Source organism: Bombus affinis, chromosome 2, assembly GCF_024516045.1.
Source record: "Bombus affinis isolate iyBomAffi1 chromosome 2, iyBomAffi1.2, whole genome shotgun sequence".
NCBI classification, from domain to species: Eukaryota; Metazoa; Arthropoda; class Insecta; order Hymenoptera; family Apidae; genus Bombus; species Bombus affinis.
The window spans coordinates 1,577,832-1,603,907 of record NC_066345.1 but is presented as its reverse complement, the minus strand read 5'-3'; the positions used below and the strand labels follow the sequence as shown (position 1 = coordinate 1,603,907).

Below are 26,076 nucleotides of genomic sequence, written 5' to 3'. Positions count from 1 at the left end.
GATGGATAAATGGTGCGCTCTAGGAAACTGATTTCGGCCATGGATAATTAGATCTTTTACTCAAAGATATACCTATATTCTACGAAAATCTAATTTGTCTTGCGTCGTATCTTATAATTTTTGCTTCTTTTTTTCTAACAAAGACAAATTTGCGTGTAACAGGCATATGTACATTTTCGTCATTTCCTCGTTTTCAGTGGTGGAATTCTGGAGCGCATTTCACAACCGTTTAATTCGATCGACCAATTGATTCGCTCGTTGTCGATATATTTATCGTAGAACGGTAACGTGTCTTGTCTGGATCAAACCACATTTTCTTAGTTTGAGAGCTGCGCAAACAAGCAACAAAGATGAACGCGCGAGAATGTTGATCGGAAATTAAATAGAATGGAGATTCTGCTCATCCGTGGTATAGACGTCTAGGTGGTACACGGCTACGCTCTTCGATAAGCACAGGTTGTTAAAAAAAGAATAGCCTGGTATAGTTTGACGTTTAATTGGGGGCTTTGCCGGCACTTATTTATGGTGATGCAACTGCAGCGCCTAGAATGCGAACCATCGATGCCACAGGGCTTGCACGGAGCAAGTAGAGTGGAAGAAATTTCTCTGTGGAACTGAACGATCTGTGGCGCGCTCACGCGAACCATATTCGACCGAAATGGCATGTAACTTTCCACATTTGAGTGCCGAATTTTGATATCGCTTTGATTGCATCGGCAAACGAGCAAATCTTCGTCCATCTATGAAAAAATTTATAGATAAGGTAAAAGAAATTTGATCGCGAATAAAAATTGTAAATTTCCACGATCAGCGATTCTTGTTCGATTACACGTACGTCGTGTCGCAGCCTTGCGAGAAAATGTCTCGTCTCGAAAATGTAAGTTGTCCAAAACGTAATTAAATCAGATTCGCGAACGAGAAGAATAATGCTCGTAAAACAGGATCAAGCACTTTGCATTTTTGATTTTTTGTTCTTCAGTCTGAAAAACCACGTTTGTAAGATACAGTACAGTGCCACATAAATCGGGAAAAGCGACGCAACTGCTCTCTGGCATTCGAGTTACGAAGATAAATGAAAGAGATTTTCATAATTGGTGGAGGAGCGATAACTGGAAAATTACATTTTCCAGGCTCTTTCACTTTCCTCGCAAGGCTGCGATGTGTCCAGATAAATCGATTTTACAGCCTCTTGAATCAACGTAAAATCGTAACGAAGTCGTAACGTAACCTGAATGAAAATATTTGTAATAGCTTACTATACAATGTGTGCCACGCGACTAGGACAATTTATAGCTCTCAAACGGTAGGAAATAGAAACAGAATTTCATTAAGGAAAACTAAATAGTCTTGAACGATTCCACTGCTGGTGATACTTGGCAAATATCGAATGCTTTTCGTTGCTTTTATTTCCTAACTATTTTATCATAGCTCCTATCGTGAAGTAGTTATCGAGGACAAATTTGTTAGGCTTTTTCGATGAATGTAACGAATAGGTGTCCTAATATTTATGGCCCGCAGCGAGGATTTACTTTTATTGGGAAAATTATTGGCGATATTTGTATGCGCTGGTATACGGTGGCGGACAGAAAGAAGTTTGTGAAATAAGAAGAGTAAAAGGACAAGAGTAATTTTACAAAATAATTTATATTTAATAAGAGCGATAGATATACTGCGTATCGCAAAGTAGGTTACCGTCAACGATATGCCAAACAATTTTTAGAACAGCAACTACCAAGATTCATAGTGTACCAATTTTTAACTTTCTTTTATTCGCTATTGTATATGTAATGGAAAAATGCAGAAGCTTTTAGCTTGGTTACAGTGATATTTAAAGTAGAAAGCTAGAAAATGTGTGTTTGCGCGTGATAGTTGGAAAGTAATTCCATAATTTTTACAATTCTAATGGAAAAAAATAATTTCTACAGCTTTAATAAGAGGAATTAATTTCGACGAAATACTTCTAGCAACGCGTATTTTATAAGATGATTAGTAGAAAAAATAGTATTTTCACTTTTCGACGTTATTTAAAGAAGATCTTCCTTCTACGCGCTATTTAATATAAACGTTGAAAGATTAATTACAAATTCTTGCACAAATAATTACTCGTTCCTCTTCGTGCTTCTTTAAAATAGAACAACAATCGATGCATTTATCCCTATAGAGGCGGAAAACGAGTCTCTCGAGAGTAGGCAATATATGTCAAGTGAGACTTTAAAATGCGTTTTTCAAGAATTGCAACGAGCGTGCAGAGTACGTGCACTAATGGCTATGATGAATTTTAAACAAATGAGCGTTAATAGAAGCAGCGAATTCGTAATTTCTGTACTTTCTAATCTTACTTAATAATCTTCTAATATTTACTTAGTAGTAATATATAATACTATATGTAAAATGGTACCATAATTGCAATCGATAGAACGTAGATTTTTATAGATTTTCATATAGGAAATTTGAAAGATCGCACACAGTTTCGCGTACGCGAAAAAATGTACGGAATATTCAAAGTATACCATTTTCTAAAGTACTTGGTGGTAAAACAACTTCTTACCGATGTTCGCTTTATTAATCGTTCTGAAAAACTGAATTTGCATAAAAATCCAGTCTGATAGACAATATCGATCTCTTCAAAGAAAATCCAATTTTAATTCAATGGAAACATCGAAGCCTCTAAGGATGTTGCTGTCTCCTACATCACCGGAGCTCTTTTTCTTTGCTCGTCTATGGTCGTTTTCTTCGCTCGTCTATGGTCGTTTTCTTCGCTTTCTCCCTCTTCTGCCTCTCCTTCTCTTCCACTTCCTTCTTCTTCTTTTCCCCTGCCTCGCGGCAACTTGGTTGTTGCCCTGCGAACGAACCCTCGGTCATCTTCTTTTTCACCGTTTTGCATTCCCCGAGCCCTGAGAACGCAAAGTCAGCGCACCTACACGATCCTTTTTCCACGTTAGACTTTTGACATACGATTTCCACCCTCCTATCTTAAGGCGCACAGTCCCTCAAAAGTATTCCGACGCTTGCTTATTTCTAACAAGCTATATTCTATTTACAATTCTACGATTCGATCGAATTGCCACATTTGTTTCTTAGGAATCAACGTAGCTGCGCATAATAGTAAAGGAAATTAGCCAAATATGGTATAGCGTGTCGTTTCTCGGATGTTATTCTTGCAAAATCAATCGCGATAAAAAAGTTTTATAGGTGTTCGATCGTACATTTACGCTCGACGTACTGTACAATCTACGCTCAACTTGTATGCTTTCCACGCTATGAATTTTCAATATCGAAGTAATGTCAGAAAGACAGAAACTGTATCCAATGTGCGGTAGTTACCCGATTATGGAATATTGGCGTTGGGTACTATATCTTCATAGAAGACAGAAACAAAAGTTCTATTCCTCTTTCTTTACTCCTCTCTGGTAATAAAATCAAACTTTAAAAGAATCGCATGAAAACGTAGCTATTTAGAATAGCAGCAAAGATATCCACCAGTCTGCAGCAGCACATTCCTAAATATTTGAAAGTGGTTTGCTGCTCCGAGGTGGCCCATTTTCTTCGTCGCATAATTTTCTTTCTTGTGGATTTTTCCTCGTGCTGCGAGAGCAGCTAACCAGGCAACCTAATTCTTGTCTTTGGTTTATGGTTTGTATAAATTTCAGTTAGGCGTCGGTTTATCCGACCAACGGCGAACGCTAACACGTACGAAAATAACCAAAAGTTGTTCGGAATGATGCTCCCGGCAATATATTCAAAATCATCGTAACGCAGGGTTGTAGCAGCTTTCTAAATAATTACCCCGTCTTTTTCTTGTATGTTCAACGAATTTTTGTTACGACGTTTAAATTCATTGCCAATTCGTTGACAACTTCGAAGCATACGACGTGCGTTCGATTCGGCGCATGCTTTTAAGGCCCCTATGCACGTTGCAACTTGAACCACGATGCGGCACATGCATCAACACTTGGGCCCTACGCAGACGAGCGACTTCCGTCCGCGCGATATCGCCGCGATCATACGTCTTTCCTTGTTTTCCCGGTTAAGAACGACAAAGGCGGACGCACGATTAAGTTTCACGATACATGCCACATAGTTGTGTACATAGCGCAATGTACATAGTTCGATATCGGAGAATCGGCATCGCGAGCAACTTGTATCGGTGCACCGATCAGAATCGCCGTGTCTTAGTTAGTGGACGAGGCACGATTCGAACTCAGATTTCAAGTGTAAACACGTAGAAAGTAGCGCCGATGTAGAATATAATTTACAGCAAAGTCTCATCGTTGTATTTTGCTTTTTAATCTTTTGGCGAACTTTATCCAACAGACGTTGAACAGCAGATTCTTCCACAGACAAATAATTTCTACAATCGCTCGGTTCTTCCGTTTTTTAGTTCTTTCACTAACGTGGAATAGAAGAATCCGTTCGTCTCCATTAGCCATCTTGCTGCGCCTTTTTTAAAGTCTTTAGTTCTATATCGTTTATAACCGACATTCCTATTATCGGTAATAACAATACCGGAGTTGGGAAATGATCGGAAATTTTGACACACGCTTTTCAGCGTTGGTATCGCGTCACAAGCTAGGGGGAATCGCTAACGCGGAGATAAATTGAAACTGATGCAGATTTCATGAAACCTAGGCGTCGATGCATGCGTCGCAACATGTTTCGTGTATAGGGGTCTTTAGATTATGCGCGGTATCGACTCGAGTATGGCGTGTGAACTGGAAATTCCAAAATTATGGAAAAGTATTTGACGATAATTCGTATTGAACGTACACACTCGCAAAATTTTAGAACAGTTACCGTAGTCGTTTCGAAAATGGGCAAATTTAATGGACAAAATTGGTCGAATAATACGATATGTTGGAGCGAAACTTAATATTTTATACAACAAAAGTGTAACTGACGTATAAAACGTTAATACGATCTATTGTATAATATAATTTAGTCATTTAAGTAATTTAATCTTATCAAATATCAAGGCTTTTGAACGAGAATGCGTATATTAAGCTTGGCAAATTAAAGACGGTTATTGCGTGAAAATTCTTTGCTAGGATTAGCTTTAGGGTTAGGCGTTGAATCTTCTTTTCTTCCAGCGACTTAAATAGATATCGACGAAAGCGTTAAAGAGAACTCGAGTTTTGTTATCAATTAAGTCATTATCGATGACTAATTGCTGCTAAAAAACGTTCAGATAGGAACTTTTTTTGGAGAGATAAGATTGAAGAATCATTTAACCCTCGGTTGATATCGTTATAGGTCATAGGTGGCCGCAACAGTTTAGATTAGATCGCGTAATTTGTTATATTCACGCGGTAGTACTTCCTTATGCCGAAACATCCACTAACTAAACTACTAACGAAACTAAATGAAACGTTTTACGAATCGTTTTGATTATTAGGAAATAAACGGGACTCTAGAGGAAGATGAAATTTAGCTGTTTCGCGCGTAACATTTTCTGCAGCTTAATAGGTGGGTCTACAAAGACTATACACTTTTGCAGTGGTTTGGTGCGTGAGATTCTCAGCCTCGTAAGAATCACTCCTATTTAACTAGCTTTTTCGTATACTTGAAAACATACTTTTTCAAAGATCATCTCTTACGACTTTTAATCAGCGTTTGACATAAATATGGAATTGTTCGTCGATAACTGGCACTTGTTGGCAATTTTCTGGGATCCTCGTTGGCTCGTTTGGTCGAAGAAATTTTATACGTGTAAATTGCAGAAAGGATTGTAATAGCCAGGAGCCTCGATACAGCGGAGAAATACAACTGTATTTATCGTTGCGTGATCTCGCTTCGACGCGTAAAGAACCCAGAACGTTAAATCGATCGTTTCATCGCTCTCTATTCTTCCAATAAATTTATTGTTCCGATGCAGCCACTCTTACCATTGCAATTATCTTGCGTATCACGCGTACTATTGCCATCGGTGAATCGCATGCCAACGTGCAGTTACAGATGCTTAAGATCGTGTCACGTGACATAAATGCAACGTGCTTAATACGGTCCACACGCGTGCAGACACTGCAGGCGGTTTAATCGAACGCCTCGAACATCTCCTCGCGTTGACAGCGTTGAACGCGTACGAACTTACGGGACTGAGCAATCGAATCACACGCCTGTGCAAAACTCACCTACGCTCTATTTGGTTTTCCCCACTTTCTTTTCTCGCTTGTTCGCTGCAAGCTGCTTCCAAGCGAACCCTATTGCGTTTCATTTCGTTTCGACACTTCCCCGTATAATGTTACAATCCACGGAACACGAAACCACTTACTTTTGCAAATTGTACTCCGATAGGTCCAATCGCGTAAAAGTGGATATACAGCGACTACAATAGGCATTTGTATCAAATCGTACTTATTTTCCAGCGAAGCGTTCATTATCGGATTCCACGTTCCATTTTCATAATTGTAAGTATCAAGTTTTCGTAATCGCGACGAGAGGCAGGCTTAACCAATTGGTATACACAAAAATAAATAAATATTCAGTTGCACGATAAATCAAAGAACGTTATGAAATTAAACGAATATTTAAATGTTTTCGTAAAAGGTATGAATTTATGGAGAAATAGGATAATTAACTAGGCTTCTTAATCGCAAATAGACGATGCGCTTTTTTAAGAAAACGTGAACAAAGCTGGAGAAACTGTTCGACGCTATCGAGTCGAAAATGATCCGAGGAACGCAGCGGACTTAAGACGCACATACACCTTATAGAAAGGGGAAGAAAAATGAACGAATGGTCGGTGAATTTTACAAAAGAAGCTGATAAAGTATTTCAACGCTCGACCCTCTTAGGATCTTTCGACGAAACAGCTATAATTATAACGAAACAGTCAAGTGGAAGAAACGGGGGACAAGTTGTAACAACGTTTCTGTCGTTTCACTTTTCATCAAAGAAAATTTGTTTTCGATCGTTTGATGAACGGCTAACGACAGAGACGCGTAAACAGAGGGTTCAGAGTTGAGAAACCGCGGAATGGTATTCATAGATGGAGAAAATAAGGAAGATCGAAGGTCGCAAGGAGGTGAATAGACCTCCAGACGCGTCGCGTGCAGAGAGATAAAACAGCACCTACGCTATACATGCGGGTATTCTAAAAATATAGGTTTATTTTAACCGCGAGAGATGCGCCATGGTCTATCACGAAAACGAGATACACCCACCAACGTTCTAACGGCGTTTGCCATGTGATCGAAACAGCTGGTCGGTTATTTAAAGTTTGATCGTTCGAGTTGGATCGAATGTCTAGACGCTTTTCAGATGGAACCCTGTAAAACTCCCTATAAACGTGTAACTAGCAACGAGATCCGATACACTTGCACTTGCTCCGATTCTGTGCATACACGGTGTCCCGCGGTGTAACGCGACTCGCTATTTTTCTCCCATTTGCGATCATGTGACAAGAGCTTCGAATCGCATCCGCGTCGAGCGTACTAGAAACGAGGATAAAGAGAATTCCAAAAATATTCTGCTTTCATAGCGAAACCAAGGTCACATCGGGTAACACAAACAGGACCGTATGTTGTTTATATCGCGAGACTGCGAGGCACTTTACGACAAAATCAAAAAGCATATTAGCCGATAGTTCTACCAGCTCAATGCCAAGTTTGCAGTACGACTCGCGTGCTTTTTATTTTAACGCTCGTTCGAATTGCATACCGCTTTTCTCGATACGACATTCTGCTCTCCTGCAAAAGTTTGATCGAAGTGCCTACGGCTTTACGGGCAGTTCTGAAATGCATCAGCGAGCGAAATATCGTCGTTTGTTATTGTTTTAAGCCGCTTCGACTGGAAAGATATTACCGACAGGGCTACGGAATTGCGAGGATAATAATTGCGAGAGCTGTGAGAAAATGGCGTAGGTTGACTTATAGTTTCAGATGGACTCCGAAACGCAAGAATACCTAATATCGAGTATTCGTTTTGCATATTTTGCGAATCTCGGCGATTCAGTGTTTATGTAGGTCTTAAAACCTCGATGAGTATTATTCGATGCTTTGTGAGCATTTACTTTTTTGTTCAAGCAGTATCACCGACGTACAGTATTGGAAAAAGCCTGTGAAATTCGAATTACGACAAACTTGCCAAGTCTCATCGCTTTCGTGTCTGCTGTATACTCGCGAAGTGGCTGCCACTTGTTACGATACACTCTGTGTATATATGTTACAGCTTCGACGCGATTCGAAGTGTTTGAGATATCATCGCCACTGTTTCGTGGATTTTTATGCATTTCTAACCCTCGAACGGCAGATGGTTTCAGCAACGTGCAGGGCGGATATCGAGCCCGGACGCACCTGTAGCGAAACGTTGCTTTCAACGTTTTTCCAAACGAATATACATTAAAATCTGGTTGTATTTACAAAAATATATGTTTTTCCACTTGGAGCGACTGCAACTTGGATGCAACGTGCGTCCTGGTCCGAATCGACCCGACATTCAATGAAACCAACTGCGCCAAAAAGGCTCCCTAATTGAGTAATACGTCGAAAAGTGGTCACACGGATCTCCGCTTCTATTCGACTCAAACTTTCAAAGTAACTATGGTCCTCTCATTTTCCTTTTGTCGCTTAATTATACGACCTTGAATTCTGAACAGTAACGACGTAGAAACTCATAAACGACGACACGTGCGATATTCCTGGACTCGGCTACGTGCACGTACACGTATGTACATTGAATCGCTTCGCTTTTTGGTAGGACTAAAATTTCTACAGAAGCGCGATTCGATTTTTCGTTACTCGATAAATATAAATATAAATATAAATATAAAGTTGAATAAAAATTAGTAACGTTATCTATGGCATCGGTACGGTTTATACGCAAAGAATTTAAAATCTCTTCGTGTATCCATATTTCGTTTTCATGCAACCGCAGTTAATAATTTGAATTTCAATGTTTCGCCAGTCTGAATTATTTACATCACGTTTCGTGAAAATCGCAATTAATCGGCATTAAAAAAGCGAAGAAGGGAAGCATATTAATACGCGTAATAACGTTTCAACGCAAAATAATCCGTTTAAACTGCTCAGATATTGCAGCGCAATTCTAATCGCCGTTCAATGGCAACGCTAGCATTTCCCGTTTAATCGTTTCACGAGCAGAACGATTAATAAAGTCATACGATATTCCACGACTGGGAGATTTTTTAACATCATTTTCTAGGTTAATAAAGATCCCGATTAAATGTTATTTTATTTCGCATGTAATGTACCATTTTCCATCGAACCTTCTATTCCTGCATAGCCGAAGAGCGCCGATCAACTGTACAATTTAAATTAAACAAAAGGTTACGAATAATGACGAAGTATTTATCATTTATCGACGAACAATTTGATCGACGTAGTTGGCCAGGAACTGCCTTAAACGTCGCTGATCCCACAGCCCAGCCCACACACTCGATAGTTTCATTTTCTGTCGCTATTTGATCTATCGAAATTCTCCGTTTGCCGATAGAAAGAATAAAGGTTTCTACGTAATATAGAATAGGTTGTCCGATGGACGCGCGAATAAAGTCATTGGTTGTCAGTGAAGGACTCTACAGCTATGATATCGTGGTATTTCAGATTAGAAATAAAATTACCCCCTCGCACGAGAAGCGTGCATTCACGCCCGGTGTTTTACATGGGAATGGTTCGAACGTGTCCGAGCTGGTCCGGAAACGCGTGACGTATCGTACAGCCTACCGGTTTACAATGAAGGCAGGGGATCGTGGGTGCTGGTGGTAAGCGTTGCCGAGTTGCTCACAGCACGCTGTATAAAAGTACGCTGCTCGTCAGCAAGGATACGTGTATATCGAACGGCCAAGGATGCCTATTGTTTCCGTCTCTATGTTTCTATAATAGAAACTATGCTTCTTTGAGAAAAAGTTATTAATTTCGTGCTGTCTTTTCAACCGTATATTTCTTGCGCGATATATAGAACGTTGATGAAAATGATTAAAAAAATTTCATTTGCTAAATATTATCCGCTTCGCTTTCCATATCATTTCGTTTTCGTTTTCTTCATAAACGCGTTAACACGCACGGTCTAGCGGTGAACGATGCCAACTTTTTACAAACTTGTATCATTGTACATCTGTAAGGACAGGATCAATACGTTTATTTAGGACATCGTAAACGTTTACACAGGTATTCCACTCGATCTTATTTCTTAAATTACTTCTTTTTTTATCGTATACCTGTATTAAAAGTAGCGTCCCGCTTGAATTTCTGATAATAACATTTTAGCACCTTGAAACGCTTTTTTGAATGCGAGATGAAATTCAGTGGAAAAAATATCTTTATTAAATATACTACGCACGAACCAGTTCCTCTGATTTAATAATGCGGTAGAGTTTTTATCTCATGATTATTATAACCTACAGATGGTGAATACACGATAACGCCACGTTGCTAGCCTTGTTATCAAAAACGGTTAACACATCGAGTGTCAGTCGCAATCGGTGACTCGCGCTCGCCTCTTTTCAAATTTTTTAAAACGATTAAAACGAGATAAGTTTTATGGACTAAACAATTTTCAACAACGCGAATGACGTAGATATGGAAGATACGTGGAATATTTTACTGAAATGAAATGTTAGGGTGTAGCATATTTCAATCTATTGACTATTAAAGAAGAGCAGAAATTTTCAAGAACTTTCACGTTTCTTGCCATGCACGTACCTCTCGATCTATTTCTCTAGGTACTTGCTACCTATTAACTATGGTAACTATCTTCCTAGGTAGTTTTTACCTTCGTCGAGACACTCGTGATAACGGGACGTCCGTTCTTGTATGCCCGCTTCGTAGAACGGTGGCGCCTAAGGTGGCACCCAGCTGATCGTAACTTCCTGAATTCCAGACTGTTTCAGACACAATTTCGCGGGCAGGTGATCGTAACGTTTGTGGGAAATGAATCGAAAGCGACGAAATTGATACAGCACCGTTTGGAATTTCGCAAGTTATGCTCAGGCTGGGTCCCACCTAGCGATGAGATCTAAAACAGTTGGAGTCGCTGCGAATCTGTTTCGCATATGCGACGACAATTTCGAATCGCTTGGGACAGTATTCGAAGCTTAGAGCTGTTGGTTCTTGCATCGTAACAGGTCTCGAGTCTTCAAAGTGTCTGGAGTCTTGCTCATGTTGGAGGTCTCGAAAGTCTTGATCATGTTGGAAGTCTCGGAGGTCTTGATCGTGTTCTGTCGTCAAATTCTTTGGACCACTTTGTGCTTGTTTATCTTTCAATAAGATAAGCCGCGTACACCCTCCATTACGGTCTAAACGTCATTTCCACTCTGAAACTCTCGAGCCAAGAATATCGAATATCCTGCGTAACGACTTCGAAGACGATCAAGACTCGAGAGACTTCAAAGTTCAGAGACTCAAGACCTATCAAGATTCGAGACCGATCGAGACTTTTATCTCCAGTTTTAAGATACGAGAGTCGGTTCGAAGCGATTCAAATTTGCCGCCACATTCTAAGTGTCTCGTATCCCATTGCTATTAATAGGTAGCATCGTTCCATGCAGCGGGAATAGAGAAACCGATGGCCTGTTGGGACAAGTATCTCAAAAAGTCTAAAACCCACGTAGCAAAGTAGTTCAAGATGCGTAGAATGCGACGAAGAAGAAAGGACTTGGCGATAAATTTCATTGTTTTCTTTAACGGCAACTCGAAATTCATTTGCTGGATACGCCTCGTAAAACATTCGCCCGACAGCCAACATGTACAGAATTTGCAACGAATTTTAATCGAGCAGCTTGAAATAACAAAGATATCTTTTCCAAAAGCACGATAAATACCACACACTGTGCTCTGTTTTATAATTCTCCGTATTTGGCTTGGCACGGATGACCGATTTAGCCTACGACTTGATAAAATTCATTTCTCTTCAGCTTCCAGTTTTATTATATGCCAGCTTTTTGTTTCAATTAGCCGGTTTGTCAATTAGCTAGTTCCGCGAAACACTAGGTGGGCGGGTGTCTGGAGTTTTCTTATCTCGTCTCTTTTTTACGTAGCATTGTTCACGTTCTCCGCGTTGAACGTCGGCGTGTGTGGCGCCAAGCATCCAGATACCCTTTCAAAGAAAGGAGAGAACAAATATACAGCGTCGTCCCCCATTTGTCCCTTTGTCCCTGAGGAAAGACACGAGGCATTGCTTCTTTATTTGTTATACTTGTCTTTCGTACGATAGGTTTTACAAAATGGAAGTTAAGGCGTCTGTAAAATGTAACATGTTCATAAACTATGAACGCCTAAGGTATTGAAAATCGAGCAACAATCGATAAATACGGATTTTCTAAGCGTTCGTAAAAAATTTCGGAAAAAGCTGAAGATTATCTTCGATTCATTTCCATTCCTTATTTTTTATGCATTTGTGGGGAACTAAAATATACCAAAATACAAAAACATATAGAGTATTCGAATTACGATATTCCTTGTAATATTTAATTATTATCAGTATTATTCGTAAAAATATGGATTTGCAAAAACATTACAGTTTGCTGACAATAGTAGATCGATTCATAGTACATACATAATTCTTATACGTTGTTCGTAATGTACGTTCAGAAAGAGCTACGATAAATAATGCGCATGTAGATTTTATGAGTTTTGCCTTCATAAAGAAGACGAGGCAAATGTCCAAAAGTCACAAACGTACAGTGGATACAAGTACCGGAACAGCGTCGTATTTATTACACCATTGACACGCTAATTAATTAGGTTCAAGGAAATTAAATTTCGCATCATTTGTTAGTGCCCTCGTATCGCTACAAACGATTGATGTTACGAAAGTGAAATTAAAAATCTCATGGGGAGAAAACGATTCATAGAAAGCAGAGGTGTGTGCCAATACTTTTTGTAGCCACTGTACCAATTTATTTTCATGCTGTATACATTTTTCTTTTATGTACATATATATAGATTTAACGTCACGTTAAGCGCAAGGTTAGCAGCGAAGGAGTCGGACGTGCTTAAAATATCATGCCAATTGTTTTGTTTTCTTTGATGAATTTTAGCAGATCGTGGATTTTGTCCTTATCGATATTGTTGTTAATACACGGCTCGAATTCGTGCCTTATACGATGTTATACCTCGGCCAGGATGAAACAAGGTGGACCGTTGTGAACGATATGGCATTAGGCCTCTAACTTGTAAGGTACCCGAAAACTCGGTCTACCGATGGGACACGTCAGTGGACAAAAATGACTCGGAAAATGGACGAGACGGATATCTGGTGAGTCAGTGAAATAGTTGAGAACCTCGATGCGAGAATCGAACTGGCTAAAAGTCCTAAAGAAGAAACCGCTGATCGGACATGACTACGGCATCAAGATGATACCGCCTGCATTATGTATGTCGAAACGAGACTTCTTTATTTTAAATTCCCACATATGCACACGTACAATAATCGAACACCGGCTTCCCCTTTGGAGCATTCGAAGGGATAAAATCGACTACCAACAACGTATACGTTTTATTATACAGCGTAGTAGCCTAACCTCGAAGGGTATAAAGCTTCCGACTATCTCGTGTATTCGAGCGCCTCACGAGATACCCGAGTAACCGGGTGGTAACTTTTGTACGCTCGGCTGTCTCGGATGCTGAATTGAAATAGCTAGCTCTAGTACGTTGCGTTCGAGAGGCCATCCCTGCTCCCAGTGTCATTTTCCATACAATCGTAAGATAAAGATAAGCTCGCCGAGCAGTACTGGCCGAAAAGTTGCATATACAGATAAGGTCGTATCGCTATATGGCAGTGACAGTGGCGATAGCGACTTCATCGATAGATGCAAGTGGGAGATTTTTGTCTGGTCTATTCGGTCGCGAGTGATAGCGACTTGATCTTTTCAGGGTCGTTAGACCACGGGGGTTATATCGTATTTTTGGAAGAACGAGTCACTGATGTTTTTAAAGTGGAAGGGTGCTGTTAGTCTCAACTTTCTTTCGCTGCTGCATTAATCGGCCTTTTGAGTCTATAATTAAGTGTTGCGTAAAAGAGATCATAAAATATTCATTCGAGTCGCAGAACGTTGGTGGCCTGTTCAACGGCCTGGCCAAGCTTTTCGTTACCTGGGTCTCTGACGTGGCTTCGAATCCACGTTAGTTTGATTTTGTCGCGTCTATCGACGATTTTCTGACGGGTTCCGTAAATTTGGAGAATATTTATTGTTATTTGTTATTCGTAATCGCGTTGCTCCGCGGCACAAGGATGACTTTCTTACGATCGCTACACTTAATCTACTTATCATCTACGATATGTTTCATGCTATACATTTATTATCTCGATTATCGAAGAGCTTAAATTTGTCTTGAGCGTTCCTCTCTCGTGGGACGAACGCTTCTGTTGGCGATGCATGAGAGCGCCGGTTAAAAATACATTGACGTTGCTCGAAAAAAATTGCATGACACGGAAAAGGGCGGCGATACAAGGGTCATCCATAGAAGGGGCCTCCTGGTAAGAGGAGAAAACGTTCAGGCCTCCTCCACGTTGAAAGGAAGAGAGTGGTCTTTAACATGGTCGAGGGGGCACATACGGTCGAAAAAATCTATGAAAATTTATGAGCTGTCTCGAATATCTTATTTTACAGAATCTTTTACGTTTCGTCGCATTATATTTATGCACTTTGAGCGAAGATTCGTTGATTCGACCCTTTTTCTTTCATTTTGAAATTAACTTTTTTCCTTGTCAAATAACCTTAAATTACGTCATCTCTTCTCATCTGTTACGTTAACGTTTCAAGAATAAATTTTTACCTCGTTCAAAGGCAAACCGGATGTTTCATTTAACAACAAATTCAAGGAACATCGCAATGGAAATTTGTAAAATAATATTCAATCGATAAGCTGGATCTAGTCGGACGAGGTAATCAATTTCGTATACAAATGTTTGCCGATTTGCTTTTCCCCGAACTTTTGCGTATCGAACAAACAAACCATATGCTACATATATGTCTAACGATATATATCGACCATATCTATCCACTTGCACTATTTCAAGGAACATTATACAGTATATTTTGTAATATATTTTATACATACTTTTTTATAGGTGAAGCTATCGACGAAAAGCAATTTTATTGTATAATTTTCCATTGGAATCTAAATATACAAACCAACACGAGACTTCCGGTGAATACCACTGTTTTATTTCGAGCTTCGACAGAATCAAATTTTTTAACTTTGTCTACTTTTCCAATTTTAATTTGGACGTAACTTTCTTTCATTTCTTTTTCTTTTTTTTTTTTTTTTTTTTTTAAGTGGATGAATGAAAATTTTGTTTCGGCTAATCAGAAGAAATCGTGGACGAACGGACGCTGTCTGCTTTTTATCGAGATTTATTGCGCGTGTTTCGACGTTTAGAGTCGAAGGGAAAAAGTGACAAAGAAATATGTTGCATGACAGAACGAGCGATGTGCATCCAAAAGCCTTCCTCGATTCTATTACAACAAACGTAATAAACATGAATACGTCGATTCCGGGTCTATTAGTTCCCCCCCTGTCAATCAATCTGCTCTAAACTAAATTTAGCTATTGATTTATCCGCAGAACTCGCGAGTCGGCTATTCGTTCGAGTACGAACAAGCTGAAAGTGTGTGTGAATACATATTCGAAAGCAAATAATCTAGTTACTTCTGAATGATAAGTAACGAACAGTCAAATTGAATTATCAGAAACGTATTAAAATTATGGATCGAAGCGATATTTTCGTATACCACCGATCTGGAGTCGCATTTGATATATTACACAGGGTGCTGCGCGTAACTGCAGCCACTCTGATTGCTGCGTAAAAGTAACGATTTTAATAAAAAAAAAAAAACGTTTCACATCCTGTTTTCTTCTCCTTCGTTTCGGGCTTCTCCCATCGGTTTCTTCTTTTTTTCATGTTTTGTTATAAATTCAGATTTGCGATGACTCGCGCTTGAGAGTTTACGTATTCCAGGTCGTTATCAGTCTCTACTTTTAAATCTCTTGCTGTCATTTTTTAGTACTTTAATAAAATCATGGAAGCAGTTTTTAGTTTGCGATTTGCTTTTGAAAAAGTAAACGTTTTTACTTGGTTCGAGTAATCATCTTTGACAGGTATTTACAGTTTCTCATTAAAGCTACTCTCCTACCTACGTCCTCCGCGTAACTTTTGCTTTTCTTAAAAGCTCGTCGATGTACTTTTTCTTTTAAACGTGCTACGCTTTACTTTCCAGTCTTCCAGGTGCGTCTCTTCCTTGTACGGTACGTCCTTCGCTTTATTAAAGTCTACCAAAGCCTGGTTCATACTAGCGGCGAAAGATGTGGCCAGATCAGGATCAATGAAATTCCAGGATTTTACCAAGATATTTCCACTAAACGATCAGAAACAATCAAATCGCGTCACAGTTGCTCATTCGAAGAAGGAACAATGTCGTTTTCCAGGCATACTTTAATAAAAAAAGAACACGTTAATTTATTATGAGGACGATATTGTATTTTGTGAGATGCGTCACACTATCTTTCGTAACCGGGATCGTGCGATACTCCGCAATTTCGTAGGAATTCCATTGAACGCTCGTTCTCCGTGTTTGTTTCCAACCGTTGATCGCTAACAAACCGACGCCACGGTTGATACATTTTTATTCGACTTGACCGAACCGTGCTTACCGTGAATGCTCTCGTTGGATTATGCAAAGGATTTTCAGTGTCTGACTCGATGTGATCTGACCGTACCGTGATCACCGGTGTGGATCAAGCTTAAGCGTGCAAGTCTTTGGTGCTATTCTTGAAGATTTCCATCTCCCTCCTGTGTCGCTAGACACTTCCCTGAATTAATTGGCTTTATTCTTAGTTTGCATATTTTTTCTTTCCGTTCTCCGATGACAGCTACTTCCTTTTCTCTATATATTCCGCAGCCTTTTCATCTTGCAGCGTTTGAAAACTTTTCTTCGATGCCCAGCCACTTGAAAATAGGTTTTACTTGAGGGAATATATTATGTATATTACGCTGGCGAGAATCTGTCCGTAATAGAAAATGTACAGGCGCTTAAAGAACAGAATCTGCACTTTCTTTCGTACGAAACCTTCGCTGTCTTTTTTTCTTTCTTTCTCTAACGAACGACGATTTGTCGATTCCTCTGTAAAAAAGAATTAATCATCTGGAATTATGTTCTCCTTAAAATCATTACTTGTGCAGTAATCGGGCGAATGCTTAAGAACGCTGAAACTGTGAAATTTTATTAAAAAGTTTGTCCGCGAACGAACGAGTGAAACACAATTTCAGAGTGGCGAGAAAACGACGAAAGAGGAAAAGGGGAGAAGCAGGTGTCATCAAAGTAAATAAATGGAAGCGAACAAATTTAGAGAAATTTCCTCAAGAGCGAAATTCGTTGGAATCAAATAAATTCGACTCGGCTCTTCCATCCCGTCTCTCGAGCTTCTGTTAATTAACGCGTGAAATTAGCGCGCGCAGTTCGTCGATACTTGGAACGTCGAGGAAATTTCGTTCGCGAAACGAAATTCGCGTGAAATTATATCTCAAAAAGTTTAAGAGGAAGCAGAAGTTTATTCTACGTCATCGTCGCGCATATTTTTATTACATCGACACTTGCTAACGTTTGTACGTGTTTCACCATTTCACTGTGCAGCTTATACGTTGTACGAGCACACCAAAAGCTACAATTTATTGCAACTTGTAACTACTACGACGATTATAAACGTTTACAACTTACGAGTTTAGTTATACAGGAGACGTATTACACGAGATCGCTTAAAAACATGTACCACAGGCTGAACAATGTGTAGCTGGCTAATTTTATCGTCGATAATTTGTAAACAAAATAACACAACAGTGTGTTAACACGTCGTTTACTAATACGCGGTGTCCGGATATATATGTATAACCGTGAGTTTGTTCATTCATGTGGCCACAGGTTATTCCCATCAAATTCCTGGAACTGCTGACTCGAGGCGAGCCTCGACGTTATCTATGATCCGCATCGACGTAATTCAATCCGATATCGAATTACGGAATTACCCGGAAGAAGAAAAATATTTGTTTTTCTTTTTTTTTTCCTTTTTTTTCTTTAGTATGTTGTTACGAGACGATGGCCACCTTAATCGGGTTATTGAGACTCGCACAACCAAAGTGATACGAAACGTGGCTACACTTGACCAGCAGTTTTTTTAACCAAACTAAAGAAACACGTAAAATGTAATGGGCTGTAAGAGAAACGACCCGACTTTTGCGGTACTTTGTTACTCTGTTACTCTCTACCTATTTTATCTCGCTTCTGCCTACCTGCTTCTCGCGCTTATCTTCGATGCACGCACGATACAGCACGGTAGAGTGAACACGAGTCAGATAATTTGGCCCAATTCTTAGAAAGATCTTAACAATTTTTAACCGAGCTAAAGAAATATCTAACGTGTGATTATGGCCCGACTCTACAGTATCTTAGCACACTCTACCTATTCTGCTTTATTCGCACTGCCTGTTTTTCGCTCTTACCCTTGATGCCCGCACGTCAGAATGAACAAAAGTAGAGTAACGTGGGTCGATTCTTGGAGAATCTTTCCAACAACGCATTTTCCGACGTAAGCATTTTTGTACAGAGAATAAGAATCCATTGGTGTAAAAGAAATGTATGGAGTTTTATTTAAAAAAAAAAATCGATGACATTAAAATACCCTAGAAAAATGATCTTGAGAAAAAATTCTTTCCATAGCTACGTGTGCTCCTTGAAGTAGTTTAACTTTGTTCTGGGAAGATTTCTCAAACAATTATAAACGAGGCAGATATTTAGGTGATCTCGTTTACCTGAAACATCCTCTGTAGATATATATAATGATAAATTTAGAAATGTAGGTACATATTACGAGCCGTAGTTCTATTATTAACGATACATCCTCAAAGACTATCCTTACGATTAATCACATGACGATCAACAATTAGTTTCGGTAGCATGTGCATAATTGAATTAATGATCGTAATGAGCGGAGAAGTCGGAAAGTCGAGGTCAGCAACGAATCGCGAATACGTAAAGGCACGGGTAGTCTTCAAAAACAGATCGTTATCCGTGACTGGGATATAAAAATATGAAATAGCTATTAAAAAGTGCTGGCACATTCATAAATATTAATGTTCATGAGAACAGTATCGTCGAATTTGACGACGGCGTGCATTTAGAACAGTGTTGGAAAAATATCGCCGTCGTTTTCCCGATGGACAAAATATATAATGGCCGAATTTAAAATAGCCTTTTACGTATCTGCCAAAGTAAATAGAGATAATTTCATAATTGGACAAAATGACGTTTAAGCTAAAATAGCTAGTGACGAGTGTATGAATTTATTTAAGTCGAAGTGATTAAATTTTAGGATTACTGCTGTATGGAAAAACCTCGCGCGCTTTACACCCACGTGTATATTGTATAAATCGATGTATACACGCATTCGGTAATACGTAAATGATAGAAACGCCAATAACAGCGAAAAGAAAGAAAAATTTTGTTTGAACAGAAGCTTAAAAAGCGATAACGCATATACGATATTGCCTTCCGTGGAATGAGAGAAGTAAATCGATGGCAATAGTGTGAGAGTTGGAAGGAAGATAGCAAGGAGAACCGTATCGTTGTAATTACTTGTAAGTTAGTTAATTGTAGCCATAAAGTTATCGACTCGTCTAGGATACGAGTATCAGGCGTGAGGTTCGCCATATACTTGCCGCTCTCGCTTTCTCGTATCTTCTTATACCGTGGAACCTTCGGTATCCCAATTAACAGGAAGACGTAACTACTGTCGGGAATTTCCGGAGAATCCGCGTCTCTTTCTATAATTATTATTCTATGTATACTTCAAAATCAATAATACAATAATAATTATTGAACTACGTTGAATTACATTCCGTTTATGCGTCAAAGCATTTACTTGCGAGTCCTCTACCCAGGTATCCGGGTATCTCATGAGGTAGATGAGATAGTTGAGAACCTCGATGCGAGAAATCGCTGATCGGACGTCATTACGACATCAAGGTGATAACCGCCTGCATTGTGCGTCTCGATTCGTTTGAAACGAGATTTTTTTATTTAGATTCTCACATGCACAGACATAAAATGACGGGGCCGAAGCTGGCTTCTCCGTTGAAGCGTTTAAAAGCGACTGCCAACAACGTGCGCTTTGTATCGCGTAAGTAGCCTAACCAACCACGGATGGTATCAAATCGATCTTCGGATGACTCGCGAGATAGCCGGCTAATCTTGTGCATTTACGAATCTTTGGATTTTCCATAGAGGTATAAAAGTTGTAGGCCGCTCTAGCATCGAATCGAAAACGGAAAGCGTCAACTTGTAAACTGTAAGGAAATCTTGTTCCCTCGGGCCTTTAAAGTTTGTTCGCATCTGTTCCCCTCGAGCGACTCCTTTTTTCCGCATGTCTTTGTTCCGTTACCTTCACGCTTCGCGTGTATAGACCAACGTTAAAAAGCGCGTACGCGTGAACAAGCGCGAACATAGGAACTCGCGCGTAAGCAGGACATGCATGCGGGTGAACCAACAACAATGTTCCCTCATGTTTCCGTATTATGTTTCTGTCGTCATTAAGAAAGCCTATGCTCCGCGTACTCTTTTCCCTTCTTCCGTTTCACCAAGCAGTATCGCAGAAACGAGCATCGCCGCTCAACGTCGCTTCTTCTTTCTATTTGTTAAACGCTTATGTCCAATCTATCGAACGATGATATTTAGCAACGATATTCTGAAAAACTAAGAGGATATAGCTCCTTTTGCGCTTTTTGTCGAATCAGATTCAGATTCAGATTCTTCCGTCTTATTTGATTTCGACTAACTTTCGTTTTAATTTTATTTGACTTTCTCTTGGTTTTAGTATACGATTACCGATAATTTCGTCAAGTATTAAACGGATTTTCGTTCAATACAGCATTGGTTTGCAACGTGGCAAATCATTTACTAATAATAGTTTGTTTATCGCGAGAAAGTGACATAAATAAACGTAAATTCCAAGGGAATTCTTAAAAGATTGTAGCATTCGATATATTTTTCCTTGTCCTTCCACTTACGGAGTTGATCAATGTGTACTCTGATCAACGCGAGTAGAACTTTGAGAATCTTAAAATTTTACCATCCACCGATAATATTAATTCCATAACATAATGATCGTGTTTGGTGATAGGTCTGACTTAACTAAATGCGTGTTAAATACATCGTAGAAATGAGAATTTACGTCAACTTATCTAAAACTTTCAAGTATTTGCCTTGCAAACGTTTCCAAACTATCCCGTGGCAAATAGCGCAGTAACAGGTTATCAGTTTACAAAATTTGGCGCTTACGGTATCGAAGTACGTGGAACCTTTCGCGTTCTACGCGTTTCGAATTAATAAATTGCTCGCGGTTTTATCCGTTATTAGAGACAACAGAGTGTTATAATTCATTTTCTTTGCGCATCGTTAGCGTCGTCTCGATGTTATTCGAATATTTCCAAAGGATGATATCAGGAGAGCAGTAAGAAAGTCCCCGTACACAAGAGCTAGCTGGAGCAAATGGAAAATACTATTAGGTTGTCCGAAAAGTGTCTTTCTTTCGCAAACATGTTTCTTACAACAGCGCACCTTGATACAAACGTGAAACCAAGTCTGTGAAATGTCGCGGTGTTTATTGCGGCGGAACAAAACGGATCGTACGTAATTCGACAAAATAATATAAAACAAAGAACGTTGTGCGTCTATTATTTCCTCATAAAACGAAAGAAATTTTTCGGACAACCTAATACATAGAAATGAACTTTGCAATTAAATTCAAAAGAACCTTGGCGCAAGTAAGATTGGCAGGAAGAAAGCAATAGAGAAGCTATATAAATGAAGAAGAGCCACGCCAAATACGTGGTAGGAAAAAACCAGAATTAATCGAACATATCTTGACCAATGTATAACGAACCTGGACCGAAAATATACAAAGATAAAAACAGCAGACAAATTATGAAAGCGAACGTCGGACAAGATGGAAAAAGCGAATTAGAACAACTTACCTAGAGTACTAAACCTAATGCGATAATAATGATAATAATAATAATAATAAATGGAGTAAATATTCTTTGAACAGTTAAATGGATATTATAGGATATCTTCTGGTTGAAATATCTTCTATTCTTACGGACAAACACTGTTCTTTCGTCGACGTGATTCCATTGTGGAAAATCGACAGTTCCGTGCACGATATCGCATTTTCATCCGGCCACAAACCGTACAACTTTCTTGCGAAACTTCCTTTGTCGGTGTATAATCGCTAGGCGTGCCACAGGTGTGCGCTTTTCCTCGATGCCTCTTGCAAAGCTTCTTGTCCCTTCGTTTGCTTCGCTTTAATCCTCCTACTGCTCCTTTGTAACCACGCTCGAAAACACACGATGGTAGTTCAGCGTTGAAATAAAATAATCATTCTTGGATCCTTTGGAGATACGATCGAACCTCTATAAGGCTACAACTTTGTTCGTTCCCTTCCGCTCCGCTGCGAAAACTTCCATAGGTCTACGTAAAACTTGCTTTAACTCGAATTATTCGCCGAATGCATTATTTCGCCTCCGTAACTCGAGTTTAGGATAGCCAGACCTCTACAAATCGAAGCCGTGTCTCCGTAAAGTCGAACTTCTATGGAACCGCCGCCTTTGCGACTCGAAGCGTACAACTATGTCACAGCGATGCGATGTGAAATCGTTTCGATTCTGTATCGTATATTTTGCAAGAATTTTGAATCGCTTCTAACAGGATTCCAAGCTCAAAGGATTCTTGAAAGCCTCGATTCAGCCTCGAATCTTGATACGTCTTGAGAATCTTGCGCATCTTGCAAGTCGGTCCTGCCCGTCCAGACGACCATGATTTCTTGGGCCGCTTCGTTTTTACCTGTCTTTTTACCCGTAGCTGTGTTTGCGCCTAAACATCATTCCCGCTCTCAGACTATCGAGTCAAGAATATCGAACATCTCGTATCAAAACTTTCAACAGGATCAAGACTTTGCATTTTGTATACATATATAGATTCGAAGCGTTTCAGATCTCTTTATTAGCTATGTGTGGCAAGATGTCTTCTTTCTTGAACGGCCGCTAGAATTGTCTCAAACGGCGCAAGACGACACAAGCCTGCGAATCCAAAAACTAATGGAACGATTGATGGAAGAAAATCGAAGAAGTAAAAAAGTAATAACGTATGAGTCGTAAACCTTTGCATATTTTGCTGCAACGTGCCATTTTTAACGAGATCTGCAAGACGAAACGGGCGAAGAACAGCTCGTTTCGAAAGGATGCTAATTAATTGATAAGCTTAATTGAAATTCTACTTGAGTAGGCAATTCCAGGCTTGTTTCTAAAATTAGACATTTCCGTTCGGCTCCCTACTTCATTCTTATGCGTGCCATTGATACGCATCTGCATACACCGCAATCTATAGGACGAAAAATTACAAGATCCAACAGTTTCTACATCTTTCGATTCGATTAAAAGTTTTATGTTCGCGCGTATTTTCGTCGCTCCGCAAATTTTCCTCGTAGCATAGGATTTGGTAAAATTTTATGGATCAAAAATCGTGGCGAAAAGTGTTTGTTGTACCGCAACGAATGCTGAAAACGGTAACAGAGCGGTGTATTACCGATTTAACGCGAAAGGAGAGCTATAAATACTACCATATAGTCTGGCAGAAATTTCAAATCTTTTTATCTGCTCCGTGGAAAGAAGACTTTGAAAATTTATTTTCGTTAGAAACTGTTCCAATACATCGCGGTGAGGAACGCGGCGTTCGCTTGGTTGGAATTATATCGAGCTATGCTAAATTACCATCGCAACCGGAATTCTTACAATTGTATGGACGTGTTGTTTGAACCGTGCGAATCATCTGACCCACCCACATTACGATACGATTTAACGAGCCGTCGTGTAACGGTTGGCTTAACGATGATTCAGAGACCGGTCAAATGGTGCTTGAACCTTTTCCCTCTTTTTCTTTTCCTCTCTTCTCCTCTACTGCTCCTCGCGGTAATCCTTTCCTCGATCCTTACCTCTCTCTCTCTCTCTCTCTTTCTCCGTCTCCCTCTTTCGGTACGCTCGTGTGTCGTATTTTCTCCCTGTCCCTATCTCTTTAAAGTGTCGAGCTCATGAACAAAGCGAGATCCGACGTTATAAACGGAGATGTCCACTATATTACGTCTGTTTTATATAGTTGATCAAAAAATTAACTATTTGCTTCCTCCTCTTATTGCTTTGAACTTTGACCACTCGAAGGGTATTGGATACCGTTGGACCAATAAGATTATTCCGCCTATAAACAGCACGAGCAGAGTAGTAGGAGAATCGAATGGAAATCTCGAACGAGCGTTTGTAGCATATCTAGGCCATTTTGGGAAAAAGCAGTTCTCAAGTTAAACTATAGTCGATAAGTAAGTTCCGACAAAGTTATCCTGCATGTTAGATCATACGCTGGATAAACTAAATTTAGGCGAACGGTAAGCGCGGAATGTCGGTAACATTTAAACTGCGATTTGAACTTTGATAAACTTCTAAACAGTGATTTGAACCTCTCTTTCACAAGTTTCGAACGCTTTACGTGCTTCCTGTGTTGCGAACATTACGTCGGCCTTTGACGAAATATCTGCAATCTGTGTGTACCGAAACGATCAGCGGAGACCGGTAGAACCATATGGCAGGGCTACAAATGGGTCGACCGAGTGGTCGACTGGTGAGAAAATTTAGGAAATTGCTTTGTGTAAATGCTAGAGGTGTGCCAGAACTCGAAAATGTTGGAAACCTGATGTTCGGGGCGGGTCGAGTCGAGTCCCGAAAGTGTCTCGCAATTCCACGTTCTTGGCATTCCCGAGAATTTCCGGGTTCTCGAGAATTACAAAATTATAATAAATCGTTATACTTTATGACAAAATATTACATCTGTCGTATTTCGTTGTTATTTTTATATATATATATCGTAGTTTACATAATTTCTTACAATTATAAAATTCTCGAGAATCCTGAAACCGGGTTCCTCGCACACCGTTTTGCATTTTCATTCGGCAAATGCAAATTAGGAAGTAAGAAAGCGGACGGTCGACTAAGTGGCCAAAAAAAGTTTGCGCGTGCGAATACAAAAATTTAGTAGCAAATTCTTGTTGCCACCACTTTTTACATTTTTTCAACTTAGATCGACCGCTTTATCTCGCGCACCGGTCGACTCAGCCGGTCCATCAAATTTGCGTTTACAGAAAAAGATTTGCCGGAATGCCTTGCAATTTGATAGAATTTCTCGCAAGACCAATTACAATTAGTCTGTAGTCGACCTTCCTGCTAATTCGTCTTTATTCTCGTATTCGAGATTTCCATTAAATTAATTCGTTCGAATGTAAGGTAGGAAGTACGCGATGCTTTCTCTTTTGTTCAAAAAAAACTTGTTATTCTATTTATGTCCATGGGATTGAAGGAGGAATAAGATTTACACTGCCTTTCACAAGCGTTAGGAGACCTGCTGCTTTCGTATCAAGCTTGTCAATTGGGCCACGCTGTGCCGAAAGCTACCTACCAACCCTTGATGATTCGAAATTGCGTCCCAGTTCGAACATTTTAATTTCGAAAGAGATAGCTGAATTTCTAATATTCCTCTATGTTTTATTTCTCGCTGTGTTTTACCATGATTCTTAATGGCCCGTTTAATAGCGAACAGTAAACCAATTAATGCGCGATTTAAAAGTATTCCGCGCAACGATTGTATCGAAGATAAGCTTTGGTGAAATGTCGAATATTGGTGGATATCGAAGAATTAAATAGTAGACACGTGTACCTATGCGATATAGTTTTGATTTTAATAGGATGGACGACGATACGCCGCTGTAATTCCCAGCGAGGCAATTAGAAGCCCGAAATGGAAGCTGGTGATTTTAATAATCGTATAATACGAGAGTCGTTCCATGAGTTGGCAATTTTTTGCCAAACGAAGATTCCAAAATTATGACATTCGCGCTACGTTTTATCAAGTTTTCGTCATTTTGAGGATTGGTTTTTGCAAAAATCGACGCGGCTTGTCTAAAGTATCGGTAAAGGAAACGATCAATCGATCAAAGTTTTATATCCTGCGAGACTACGATCCAATGTATT

The 26,076-nt window shown here is 39.6% G+C and overlaps 1 protein-coding gene across 11 annotated transcripts in view; it reads left to right on the top strand.

Annotated features, from left to right (window-relative positions):
- Window positions 1-26,076, top strand: part of LOC126925433 (brain tumor protein) — a 153,699-nt gene that overhangs the window by 115,480 nt on the left and 12,143 nt on the right. The window contains exon 1 of one of the 11 annotated variants that reach the window (XM_050741056.1): window positions 2,504-24,440. The exons of the other annotated variants lie outside the window; for them this stretch is intronic. The gene's annotated coding sequence lies outside the window, so the exon portion shown is untranslated. Of the gene's footprint in view, window positions 1-2,503; window positions 24,441-26,076 lie in introns of those variants that run through there. 11 annotated transcript variants of the gene reach the window in all.